Source organism: Electrophorus electricus, chromosome 1 (assembly GCF_041902795.1).
Source record: "Electrophorus electricus isolate QZ-2024a chromosome 1, ASM4190279v1, whole genome shotgun sequence".
NCBI lineage: Eukaryota > Metazoa > Chordata > Actinopteri > Gymnotiformes > Gymnotidae > Electrophorus > Electrophorus electricus.
The window spans coordinates 20,070,613-20,083,111 of record NC_137497.1 but is presented as its reverse complement, the minus strand read 5'-3'; the positions used below and the strand labels follow the sequence as shown (position 1 = coordinate 20,083,111).

The 12,499-nt window shown below is 40.1% G+C and overlaps 1 pseudogene across 1 annotated transcript in view; it reads left to right on the top strand.

The window, feature by feature from the left end:
- Nucleotides 1-12,499, top strand: part of LOC113569178 (NACHT, LRR and PYD domains-containing protein 3-like) — an 81,977-nt pseudogene that overhangs the window by 18,529 nt on the left and 50,949 nt on the right. Inside the window, exons 7-10 of the transcript XR_014123123.1 lie at nucleotides 106-1,909; nucleotides 4,283-4,453; nucleotides 8,416-8,586; nucleotides 10,671-10,841. The product of XR_014123123.1 is annotated as an NACHT, LRR and PYD domains-containing protein 3-like (transcript). The remainder of the gene's footprint in view (nucleotides 1-105; nucleotides 1,910-4,282; nucleotides 4,454-8,415; nucleotides 8,587-10,670; nucleotides 10,842-12,499) is intronic.

Here is a 12,499-nt window from a genome sequence, read left to right as displayed (position 1 = left end):
AATCTGTTTATCTCTTTTCCTGTAACTCCTGTAATGAGTCTTTTATGAATGAATCTGAATCTAAAAGAGATTAGCATGTGTTCTGTTGTCTTCCTCTTTTATCAGAACTGGCCCCTGGTTGCCACAGAAAGCTCAAATCCAAACTGAGGGAAAAATGTCAGAGGATTCATGAAGGAATCTCACAGCAGGGAACCACAACACTTCTGAATGAGATCTACACTGAGCTCTACATCACAGAGGGAGGGAGTGGAGAGGTCAGTAATGAGCATGAGGTGAGACAGATTGAGACAGCATCCAGGAGACCAGCAACACAGGAGATACCCATCAAATGCAGTGACATCTTTAGACCCTTACCAGGACAAGACAAAGCCATCAGAACTGTGCTGACTAAAGGAGTGGCTGGAATTGGCAAAACGGTCTCTGTGCAGAAGTTCATACTGGACTGGTCTGAAGGAAATGTAAATCAGGATGTTCTCTTAATATTCCCACTTCCTTTTAGGGAGCTGAATTTGCTGAAGGAAAAAAAGTTCAGTCTGGTGGAGCTTCTTCATTGCTTTTTCCCAGAAACATGTGAATTAAAACCTAAACATTATACCAGCTACAAAATTCTGTTCATCTTTGATGGTCTGGATGAGTGTAGACTTCCTCTAGATTTCCAGAACAATGAGAGATTGTGGGATGTAACAGAGTCGACCTCAGTGGATGTGCTGCTGACAAACCTCATCAAGGGGAATCTGCTTCCCTCTGCTCTCCTCTGGATAACCTCTCGACCAGCAGCAGCCAATCAGATCCCTCCTGAGTGTGTTGACCAGGTAACAGAGGTAAGAGGGTTCAGTGAACCACAGAAAGAGGAATATTTCAGGAAGAGAATCAGTGATCAGGGCCTGGCCAATAGAATCATCACACACATGAAGTCGTCAAAAAGCCTCTACATCATGTGCCACATTCCAGTCTTCTGTTGGATTGCAGCCACTGTTTTAGCGAGAATGTTGGGTGAAGCAGAGAGTGGAGAGATCCCCAACACTCTGACTCAGATGTTCACACACTTCCTGATCTTTCAGCTCAGACACAAGGATCAAAAGTATGGACAAAGTATGAAAGGACAAAAACGTCCCACTTACCCACGTTACATGAGAGAACATGTTTTGGCACTGGGAAAACTGGCTTTCCAACAGCTAGAAAAAGGCAACCTGATCTTCTATGAGGAAGACCTGAGAAACAGTGGCATAGATGTCAGAGAAATGACAGTGTATTCAGGAATGTGCACTCAGATTTTCAGAGAGGAGTTTGAGCTACAGCTGGGGAAGGTGTTCAGCTTTGTACATCTGAGTGTTCAGGAGTTTCTGGCTGCTTTATATGTGTTTATTTCCTTCATCTCCACCAACACCAATGTGCTACAACAGAAACACCCTGGATATTTCAGTATTTTCAAAACCCCAATGTCTGTCTTCCTCAACAGTGCAGTGGACAAGGCCTTAACGAGTCAAAATGGACACCTGGACCTTTTCCTTCGCTTCCTTCTGGGTCTCTCACTGGAGTCCAATCAGACTCTCTTACGAGGCCTACTGACACAGACAGGAAGCAGCTCTCACAGCAAAGAGGAAACAGTCAAGTACATCAAGGACAAGATCAGTGACAGTCCCTCTACAGAGAAATCCATCAATCTGTTCCACTGTCTGAATGAACTGAATGATCATTCTCTAGTGCAGGAAGTCCAAACATACCTGAGCAGAGGAGGTAACAGTAGTCTCCATGGAGCCAGACTGTCTCCTGCTCAGTGGTCAGCTCTGGTGTTTGTGTTGCTGAACTCTGAAGAGGAGCTGGATGAGTTTGACCTGAGGAAATATGACCCATCAGAGGAATGTCTACTGAGACTGCTGCCAATGGTCAAAGCATCCAGAAAAGCCATGTGAGTATTTTCATTTAGAGATGAACTGTGGGTGTAGCAGGCAGTGGATGTTCTTGACTCAGAAGGTCTTCTGTGAAAAATGAAAAGGAGAGTGAGAGAGAACATTAGAGAGAGAGCAGGATAGAGAGATCCTACATTAAAGCACATGTAGGTGATTGAAAGCTCCAACACCAGGTGCTTAAGTTAAACCATAAAGTTGTGGAACATTGGAATGTAGTAACACTGTCCAGTGATTCATTAGTCTAAATGTATTAATGATGGTGAAATGATATTTGATGTCATGGGTAGTTGTGTGTCTGTGTGTTCAGAATGGTCCTACATTTATAACAGTGGCCAACAGTGTTTATAGTTCACACTCTTAGTGAAACAGACAGAAAATGTGCTGCGGTGTAACATACAGAAGTGTTCAAGTATGAACTATCAGTGTGTACACACGCATGCATGCATGCACACACACACACACACACCACACCACACAGTGTAACATACAAAAGGGTTTAAATATGAACTATCAGTTCAGCTTTTTGACCAACATTACAGTTCAACCACTACTGACCAATACAGAGAAAAATGTATAAGGATGAGCATGACCAGTGTGTACACACGTGTACACATGTGCACACACACACACACACACACACACACACACATACATACATACATACATACATACATACATGTATATATTTCACACTGATGGCAGTTTTCAAACTTTATCATGGGTTTTCTTTAGAGCCGATGATGGTGATTGGGCACATTAGAAAGGTGTAGGTGTTAATATGACTACATGCAGTGAGTCTCCCAGAAGCTAATGCTGTTACTACTGTCACTCACCTAAAACTGTAGCAGGCTACTACTGTTTCTCACATACAGTGGGACCAATATCTCAGACCACTAGTGAAAATGATTGTTTTGCATTTCTCTCAAGTTTAATACAATGCTTTTCTTTACAAATCATATAATCAGCATAAATTGTCTGATCAGTTTAAAGTTTTTTCTTGAATTTCAGAAAGTTTTAGTATTTGGCTCTACTCCAATGCATGTAAGCACAGTTGTGAAACTGACCGTATCAGTTCTTTTGTACAAAAAGTTAGTTGTCCTTGAGTCCTCACACAAGCAATGTAGAAGAGAGTCAAAGTTCTGATCCAATTGAAACATGTGAACCATCCTCCTCTCCCCAGTATTTTAGGGCACACATACAGTCCATGAAGGACAAACTCCAGGGACACATTTCATGTCAACAGCAGACATGAGATAGTTGCCTCACACACTTAACTGACTGATGGGTTCTGCCTCACACACACTTAACTGACTGATGGGTTCTGCCTCACACACACTTAACTGACTGATGGGACTGCCTCACACACACTTAACTGACTGATGGGGTCTGCATCACACACACCTGATTGACTGATGGGGTCTGCCTCACACACACCTGACTGACTGATGGGGTCTGCCTCACACACACCTGACTGACTGATGGGGTCTGCCTCTCACACACCTGACTGAATGACTGACTGGGGTCTGCTTCACACACACCTGACTGACTGACTTGGGTCTGCCTCACACACACCTGACTGACTGATGGGGTCCGTGACTCAGCTATTAAGCCTCCAGGATTCTCGGTGCACCACAAAGACAGAACTCAGGACCTCACTGGGAAAAGCAAAGGCAGAGGAGAATGTTTCATGATCAGTGACTCATAGTGTGAGCAAAGGAATGTAAACACTAATAAAAGATTCTGCTCTCTGAATTCTGTTATTCCTACATAATCACTACTGCAGTGTTCATCCCACCATCATTACTACTGCAGTGTTCATACACTAATATTCACTACTGCAATGTTCATTCCTCCATAATCAATACTACAGTGTTCATTACTCCATAATCACTAATGCAGTGTTTATTCCTCCATAATCACTACTGCAGTGTTTGTTCCTCCATACTCACTACTCTGCATGTCTTCCAACAATATTTTCTGTTTCTATATTAGTGTATTTGTATTTGTGAAACATTGAATGAGATCTATGTTGTTCTGTTTCCTGTTATGGTGTTAGGGGTGGGATATTTTGATATTTGGACTCTGATTATGGTAACTGCCATTCACTGATTTATGAACCAACCATCCATTATTTGGTCACCTGTCTTAGGTTGCTAATGAATGTTATTTGTCATGTCTTTGTCCATTTTGTCTTTGATGAAGACACAGTAGTGTTGAAATGTTGCTGTGTTTGTCAAATTATAAGGCTGAAAATGTATCAGTGTGTCCCAGACCTTTCAAGCTCTTCTTTACATTTTTATTAGCAGTTCGGATCTTTTAATTCATCATCCTCTGACTGAACTACATTATTTACTGTATTTACTCTTTTACAGACTATCTGGCTGTGGTCTCACGGAAGAGTCTTGCAAATCTCTCACATCAGTTCTACAAACAGAAAGCTCACTGAGAGAGCTGGAGATGAATAATAATGACCTGCAGAATTCAGGAGTGGAGCAGCTCTGTGCTGGACTGAAGAGTTCACACTGTAAACTGGAGATTCTCAGGTGAGTTTCTGTGACTATTTTTGAATGTAAATAAAGAGCCATTTTAAAAAGGTCAGTGTCAACTCCCTTATAGTACAGTATTAAACAAACATTGCCAGACAATGCAATGCAAGGAAATATACACTTTTATATTATAAAGTTATCTTCTTTAAATATTTCTAAATAGAGTTTTCTGTTGAAACCTCAGTACATTTCATTAAATGACCACACTGTGGAGACAAAGAGTTACATTTGTGATGCATGAGCACATTTTCAAGTCTAGAAGAGAAATATAACATTGTAAAGAGGAGACACAGATGAGTCCTTGTCCACACGTACAGGTGTATTTATTACAATGCTGCTTCAACTAGGCGCTTTTGCATTTTGTCTACAAGCTGCATTTATGGTCACCTGAGAGCAGAAATTTTGCAAAATGTCTTACAGGATGAATATATTCAGAAACTCCCAACAACAGCGTGGTAAAATGAAGTGTTCTAATGTAAGATTTTCACTGAGTGATTTTATCTAGTTTATGTATGAAAACAATGTAAACATCAGTCATTCTAATCTCTCTGCAAATACAAGCCCTTAAAATCTTAATTAAAACATTTAAAGCTGAACCATTGAGGTTCTGGACACATTACAGGACACTTTTACAATCACACGATTCCCTTGCGTTTATGGGTGGGAGACCCTGTTCTCATTATGATCTACACGGTGTGTTCAACACATGTTGAGATGAGCTGAACTGACCGCCGGGCTGGAGGAAAGAACTCAACAAGTTAATATTCATTCAATAGACCTGAAAGGTTTATTGGTTATTCCTTAAGATAAACCTGTGATCTCCCTCCACGGGTGTTTTTATGAAACATGTAGCTGGCTAATATTAGTAACCTTAAGCTTGCCAAGTTACAGTATATTGTTGGTTACTACACCTAGATACCTCACGCTAGCGTCATATTAGCCTGACTTAGGAGTGAATGTTGGCTGCTAATTTTTTCATCAAGCCAGAGACATCAAACTAAAATAGAACAATGATGGTAGATGACGTGGAGTCAGCAGAGGGAGAAACTGAGCAGACAGCTGACAGTAAACTCAGGACATCTGAACACAGTAGTGAAGAACAATGTTCAGCACTGGACGAGTGAACCTGTGGACTTAATTACAAGAGAGAAAGAAAGACACACAAGACACAGTAATCAGTAATCAGGAGATTAGGAGGAGAGAAGGAGTGAAGTGCGTGTGTGCGCGTGTGTGCGTGTGTGTGTGTGTGTGTGTGCGCTGGGTGCCTGATGTACTGTAACAAAGCTAATGAGGCTAATGTTAGCTTCCTTAAATCTAAGGAAATTGCTAGAATATAAAATACTCCTGCTTGTTTGTTTTCAGTTAGTATAGAGAGACAGAAAGCAACCAGGATGAAGAGAAAGAGTAATGCTATTGCCATGGCAACCTTCTTTAGTAAGAAGACAGCAGGAGAGAGAAAAGACAGAAGAACTTGATGGTGAAAGTGTCCAGGAGGAGGACATGGAAGAGAGTGAACACAGCAGACAGAGACAGAAGAGCCAGCTGTGTCCACTCTCACTGTAGCCCCACAGCTCTGCTGTAGTGTCAGCTGTGTCCGCTCTCACTGTAGCCCCACAGCTCTGCTGTAGTGTCAGCTGTGTCCGCTCTCACTGTAGCCCCACAGCTCTGTTGACTTTAGTTGTTTTTTTGTGTTAATGTAAATGGTTGATTTTAGTGAATAAATTAGTTGTATGAAGTAGCGAGTGTGTGTGTGTGTGTGTGTGTGTGTGTGTGTGTGTGTGTGTGTGTGTGTGGTGTTTTGTAATTACATCAGAACTTTAGATCAGACATTTCTGCACCCATAATTCATCATTTGATACTACATAATTCAGATACACTGAGAATTATAACCACACATAGAAATATAATCACATGTAGAATTATAATCACATGCAGAATTATAACCAAATGTAGCAATATAACTACATGTAGAAATATAACCATTTGTAAAATTATAACTAAATGTAGAATTATAACTACAAGTAGAATTTTTGGAATCTTGAAATACAACCTTTTTCGAGGGGATGAATCAAAGAATGGAAGATACTTGTAAGTGATATAAAATATTAAGTGCTGGAAAAGAAATGAAACCTTTCTCAGGTAATAATATTTATGTTTATGTAACCCACACCCTTGATATATTGGTGATGATTCATTCAAATTGTAATCTTATGGGTTAATTAATGATACCCTGACTGACCTCATGTGAATATCATAATCTGGTAAGGAATTAAACAGTATGTAGTTTATTACACACTATAATAGTGGTTTTACCACTGTATTAACTTGTGTACCCTGAAATTCCTTTGTGCTGTGAAGCCATTTTAATGTGTCACCACAAGATGTTCACTGGTCCCATCTGTCCCCCCAATAAATTTGTTCTGCAGGCCTCAACTGGACATTTGGTGCTAAAATTATTTGCCAGCCAGTAAACCAGAGCTCACACTGTTTAGATCAGGACAAATATAACTACTTTTATACACAGTAAACCAGACCTCACACTGATTAGTTCAGGACCAATATGACTACTGTTTATACACAGTAAACCAGACCTCACATTGTTTAGTTCAGGACCAATATAACTACTTGTTTGAAATCTTATTTATTATACAGATTGACACAAGTATGTTTCATTTACTGTTTATAATGCTTCACCTCAACTGAAACTTGTGTGTGTGTGTGTGTGTGTGAGAGAGAGAGAGAGTTACAGAACTATTATCTGTTTTTGTGTATGTGTGTGTCAGAGAGGGAGAGAGAGACAGAACTATTGTGTGTGTGTGTGTGTGAGAGAGAGAGAGAGAGTTACAGAACTATTATCTGTGAGTGTGTGTGTGTGTGAGAAATAGAGAGAGAGAGAGAGACAGAATATTTCTGTCTGTTAGAGAGAAAGAACTATTATCTGTGTGTGTGAGAGAGAAGCAGAACTGACTGACTGATGGAGTCTGCCTCACACACACCTGACTGACTGATGGGGTCTGCCTCACACACACCTGACTGACTGACTGGGGTCTGCCTCACACACACTTTACTGACTGATGGGGTCTGCCTCACACACACCTGACTAACTGATGGGGTCTGCCTCACACACACCTGACTGACTGATGGGGTCCCTGACTCAGCTATTAAGCCTCCAGGATTCTTGGTGCACCACACAGACAGAACTCAGGACCTCACTGGGAAAAGCAAAGGCAGAGGAGAATGTTTCATGATCAGTGACTCAAAGTGTGAGCACAGGAATGTAAACACTAGTAAAAGATTATGCTGTCTGCATTCTGTCCATTCCTCCATAATCACTAATTCAGTGTTCATCCCACCATCATTACAACTGCAGCGTTCATAGACTAATATTCACTACTGCAATGTTCATTCCTCCATAATCTCTACTGCGGTGTTTATTCCTCCATTATCACTACTGCAGTGTTTATTCTTCCATAATCAATACTGCAGTGTTTATTCCTCCAATATCACTACTGCAGTGTTTATTCCTCCATAATCACTACTCTGCATGTCTTCCAACAATATTTTCTGTTTGTATATTAATGTGTTTGTATTTGTGAAACATTGAATGAGATCTATGTTGTTCTGTTTCCTGTTATGGTGTTAGGGGTGGGATATTTTGATATTTGGACTCTGATAATGGTAACTGCCATTCACTGACTTATGAACCAACCATCCATTATTTGGTCACCTGTCTTAGGTTGCTAATGAATGTTATTTGTCATGTCTTTGTCCATTTTGTCTTTGATGAAGACACGGTACTGTTGAAATGTTGCTGTGTTTGTCAAATTAAAAGGCTGAAAATGTATCAGTGTGTTCCAGACCTTTCGAGCTCTTCTTTACATTTTTATTAGCAGTTCAGATCTTTTAATTCATCATCCTCTGACTGAACTACATGATTTACTGTATTTACTCTTTTACAGACTATCTGGCTGTGGTCTCAATGAAGAGTCTTGCAAATCTCTCACATCAGTTCTACAAACAGAAAACTCACTGAGAGAGCTGGAGATGAATAATAATGACCTGCAGAATTCAGGAGTGGAGCAGCTCTGTGCTGGACTGAAGAGTTCACACTGTAAACTGGAGATTCTCAGGTGAGTTTCTGTGACTATTTTTGAATGTAAATAAAGAGGCATTTTAAAAAGGTCAGTGTCAGCTCCCTTATAGTACAGTATTAAACAAACATTGTCAGGCAAGGCAATGCAAGGAAATATACACTTTAATATTACATTATAAAGTTCTCTTCTTTAAATATTTCTAAATATAGTTTTCTGTTGAAACCTTAGTACATTTCATTAAATGACCACACTGTGGAGACAAAGAGTTACATTTGTGATGCATGAGCAGATTTTCAAGTCTAGAAGAGAAATATAACATTGTAAAGAGAAGACCCAGATGAGTCCTTGTCCACATGTACAGGTGTATTTATTACAATGCTGCTTCAACTAGGCGCTTTGGCATTTTCTCCACAAGCTGCATTTTTGGTCACCTGAGAGCAGAAATTTTGCGAAATGTATTACAGGATGAATAGATTCAGAAACTCCAAACAACAGTGTGGTAAAATGAAGTGTTCTAATGTAAGATTTTCACATTACAGGACACTTTTACAAGCACATATGATTCCCTTGTGTTTTTGGGTGGGGGACCCTGTTCTCATTATGATTTACACCATGTGTTCAACAAATGCTGAGATGAGCTGAACTGACAGCCGTGCTGGAGGAAAGAACGCGACAATTTAATATTCATTCAATAGAACTGAAAAGTTTATTGGTTATTACTTAAGATAAACCTATGATCTCTCTCCACAGGTGTTTTTATGAAACATGTAGCTGGCTAATATTAGTAACCTTAAGCTTGCCAAGTTACAGTATATTGTTGGTTACTACACCTAGATACCTCACACTAATGTCATATTAGCTTGACTTAGGAGTGAATGTTGGCTGCTAATTTTTCATCAAGCCAGAGACATCAAACAAAAATAGAACAGTGATGGTAGAAGACGTCAAGTCAACAGAGAGAGAAACTGAGCAGACAGCTGACAGTAAACTCAGGACATCTGAACACAGTAGTGAGGAACAATGTTCAGCACTGGACGAGTGAACCTGTGGACTTAATTACAAGAGAGAAAGAAAGAGACAAACAAGACACAGTAATCAGTAATCAGGAGATTAGGAGGAGAGAAGGAGTGAAGTGTGTGAGTGTGTGTGCGTGTGTGTGTGTGTCACACTGGGTGCCTGATGTACTGTAATAAAGCTAATGACGCTAATGTTAGCTTCTGTAAATCTAAGGAACTGGCTAGAATATAAAATACTCCTGCTTGTTCGTTTACAGTTAGTATAGAGAGACAGAAAACAACCAGGATGAAGAGAAAGAGTAATGCTATTGACATGGCAACCTTCTTTAGTAAGAAGACAGCAGAAGAGAGAAAAGACAGAAGAGCTTGATGGTGAAAGCCTCCGGGATTCTCGGTGCACCACAGAGACAGAACTCAGGACCTCACTGGGAAAAGCAACGGCAGAGGAGAATGTTTCATGATCAGTGACTCATAGTGTGAGCACAGGAATGTAAACACTAGTAAAAGATTATGCTGTCTGTATTCTGTCCAATCAATACTGCGTTGTTTATCCCTCCATAATCACTACTGCAGTGTTCATTCCTCCATAATCACTACTGCAGTGTTTATTCCTCCATAATCACTACTGCGGTGTTTATTCTTCCATAATCAATACTGCAGTATTTATTCCTCCATAATCACTACTCTGCATGTCTTCCAACAATATTTTCTGTTTGTATATTAGTGTGTTTGTATTTGTGAAACATTGAATGAGATCTATGTTGTTCTGTTTCCTGTTATGGTGTTAGGGGTGGGATATTTTGATATTTGGACTCTGATTATGGTAACTGCCATTCACTGATTTATGAACCAACCATCCATTATTTGGTCACATGTCTTAGGATGCTAATGAATGTTATTTGTCATGTCTTTGTCCATTTTGTTTTTGATGAAGACACAGTAGTGTTGAAATGTTGCTGTGTTTGTAAAATTAAAAGGCTGAAAATGTATCAGTGTGTTCCAGACCTTTCAAGCTCTTCTTTGCATTTTTATTAGCAGTTCAGATCTTTTAATTCATCATCCTCTGACTGAACTACATTATTTACTGTATTTACTCTTTTACAGACTATCTGGCTGTGGTATCACTGAAAAGTCTTGCAAATCTCTCACATCAGTTCTACAAACAGAAAACTCATTGAGAGAGCTGGAGATGAATAATAATGACCTGCAGAATTCAGGAGTGGAGCAGCTTTGTGCTGGACTGAAGAGTTCACACTGTAAACTGGAGATTCTCAGGTGAGTTTCTGTGACTATTTTTGAATGTAAATAAAGACCCATTTTAAAAAGGTCAGTGTCAACTCCCTTATAGTACAGTATTAAACAAACATTGCCAGGCAATGCAATGCAAGGAAATGTACACTTTTATATTATATTATAAAGTTCTCTTCTTTAAATATTTCTAAATATAGTTTTCTGTGGAAACCTCACTGCATTTCATTAAATGACCATACTGTGGAGACAAAGAGTTACATTTGTGATGCATGAGCAGATTTTCAAGTCTAGAAGAGAAATATAACATTGTAAAGAGGAGACACAGATAAGTCCTTGTCCACATGTACAGGTGTATTTATTACAGTGCTGCTTCAACTAGGCGCTTTGGCATTTTGTCGACAAGCTGCATTTTTGGTCACCTGAGCGCAGAAATTTTCCAAAATGTCTTTTACAATCACACATGATTCCCTTCTGTTTTTGGGTGGGAGACCCCATTTTCATTATGATTTACACGGCGTGTTCAACACATGTTGAGGTGAGCTGAACTGACAGCCGTGCTGGAGGAAAGAACTCCACTGAAAGAATCTCACTGTAGCTCCGCAGATCTGCTGTAGTGTCAGCTGTGTCCACTCTCACTGTAGCCCCACAGATCTGCTGTAGTGGCAGCTGTGTCCACTCTCACTGTAGCCCCACAGGTCTGCTGTAGTGTCAACTGTGTCCACTCTCACTGTAGCCCCACAGGTCTGCTGTAATGTCAGCTGTGTCCACTCTCACTGTAGCCCCACAGCTCTGCTGACTTATTTAGTTGGGGTTTTTTGTGTTAATGTAAATGGTTGATTTTAGTGAATAAATTAGGTGTGTGAAGTAGCGATATTGTGAGCTGAAGTTCTGATCCAACTGAAACATGTGAACCGTACTCTTCTCCACAGTATTTTACTGCACACATACAGTCCATGAAGGACAAACTCCAGGGACACATTTCATGTCAACAGCAGACATGAGATAGTTGCCTCACACACGCTTAACTGACTGATGGGACTGCCTCACACACCTGACTGACTGATGGGGTCTGCATCACACACACCTGACTGACTGATGGGATCTGTCTCACACACAGCTGACTGACTGATGGCGTCTGCCTCTCACACACCTGACTGACTGATGGGGTCCTTGAATCAGCTATTGAACCTCCGGGATACTCGGTGCACCACAAAGACAGAACTCAGGACCTCACTGGGAAAAGCAAAGGCAGAGGAGAATGTTTCATGATCAGTGACTCATAGTGTGAGCACAGGAATGTAAACACTAGTAAAAGATTCTGCTCTCTGCATTCTGTCCAAACAATACTGCAGTGTTTATTCCTCCATAATCACTACTGCGGTGTTCATTCTTCCATAATCAATACTGCAGTGTTTATTCCTCCATAATCACTACTCTGCATGTCTTCCCACAATATTTTCTGTTTGTATATTAGTGTGTTTGTATTTGTGAAACATTGAATGAGATCTATGTTGTTCTGTTTCATATTATGCTGTTAGGGGTGGGATATTTTGATATTTGGACTCTGATTATGGTAACTGCCATTCACAGATTTATGAACCAACCATCCATTATTTGGTCACCTGTCTTAGGTTGCTAATGAATGTTATTTGTCATGTCTTTGTCCATTTTGTTTTTGATGA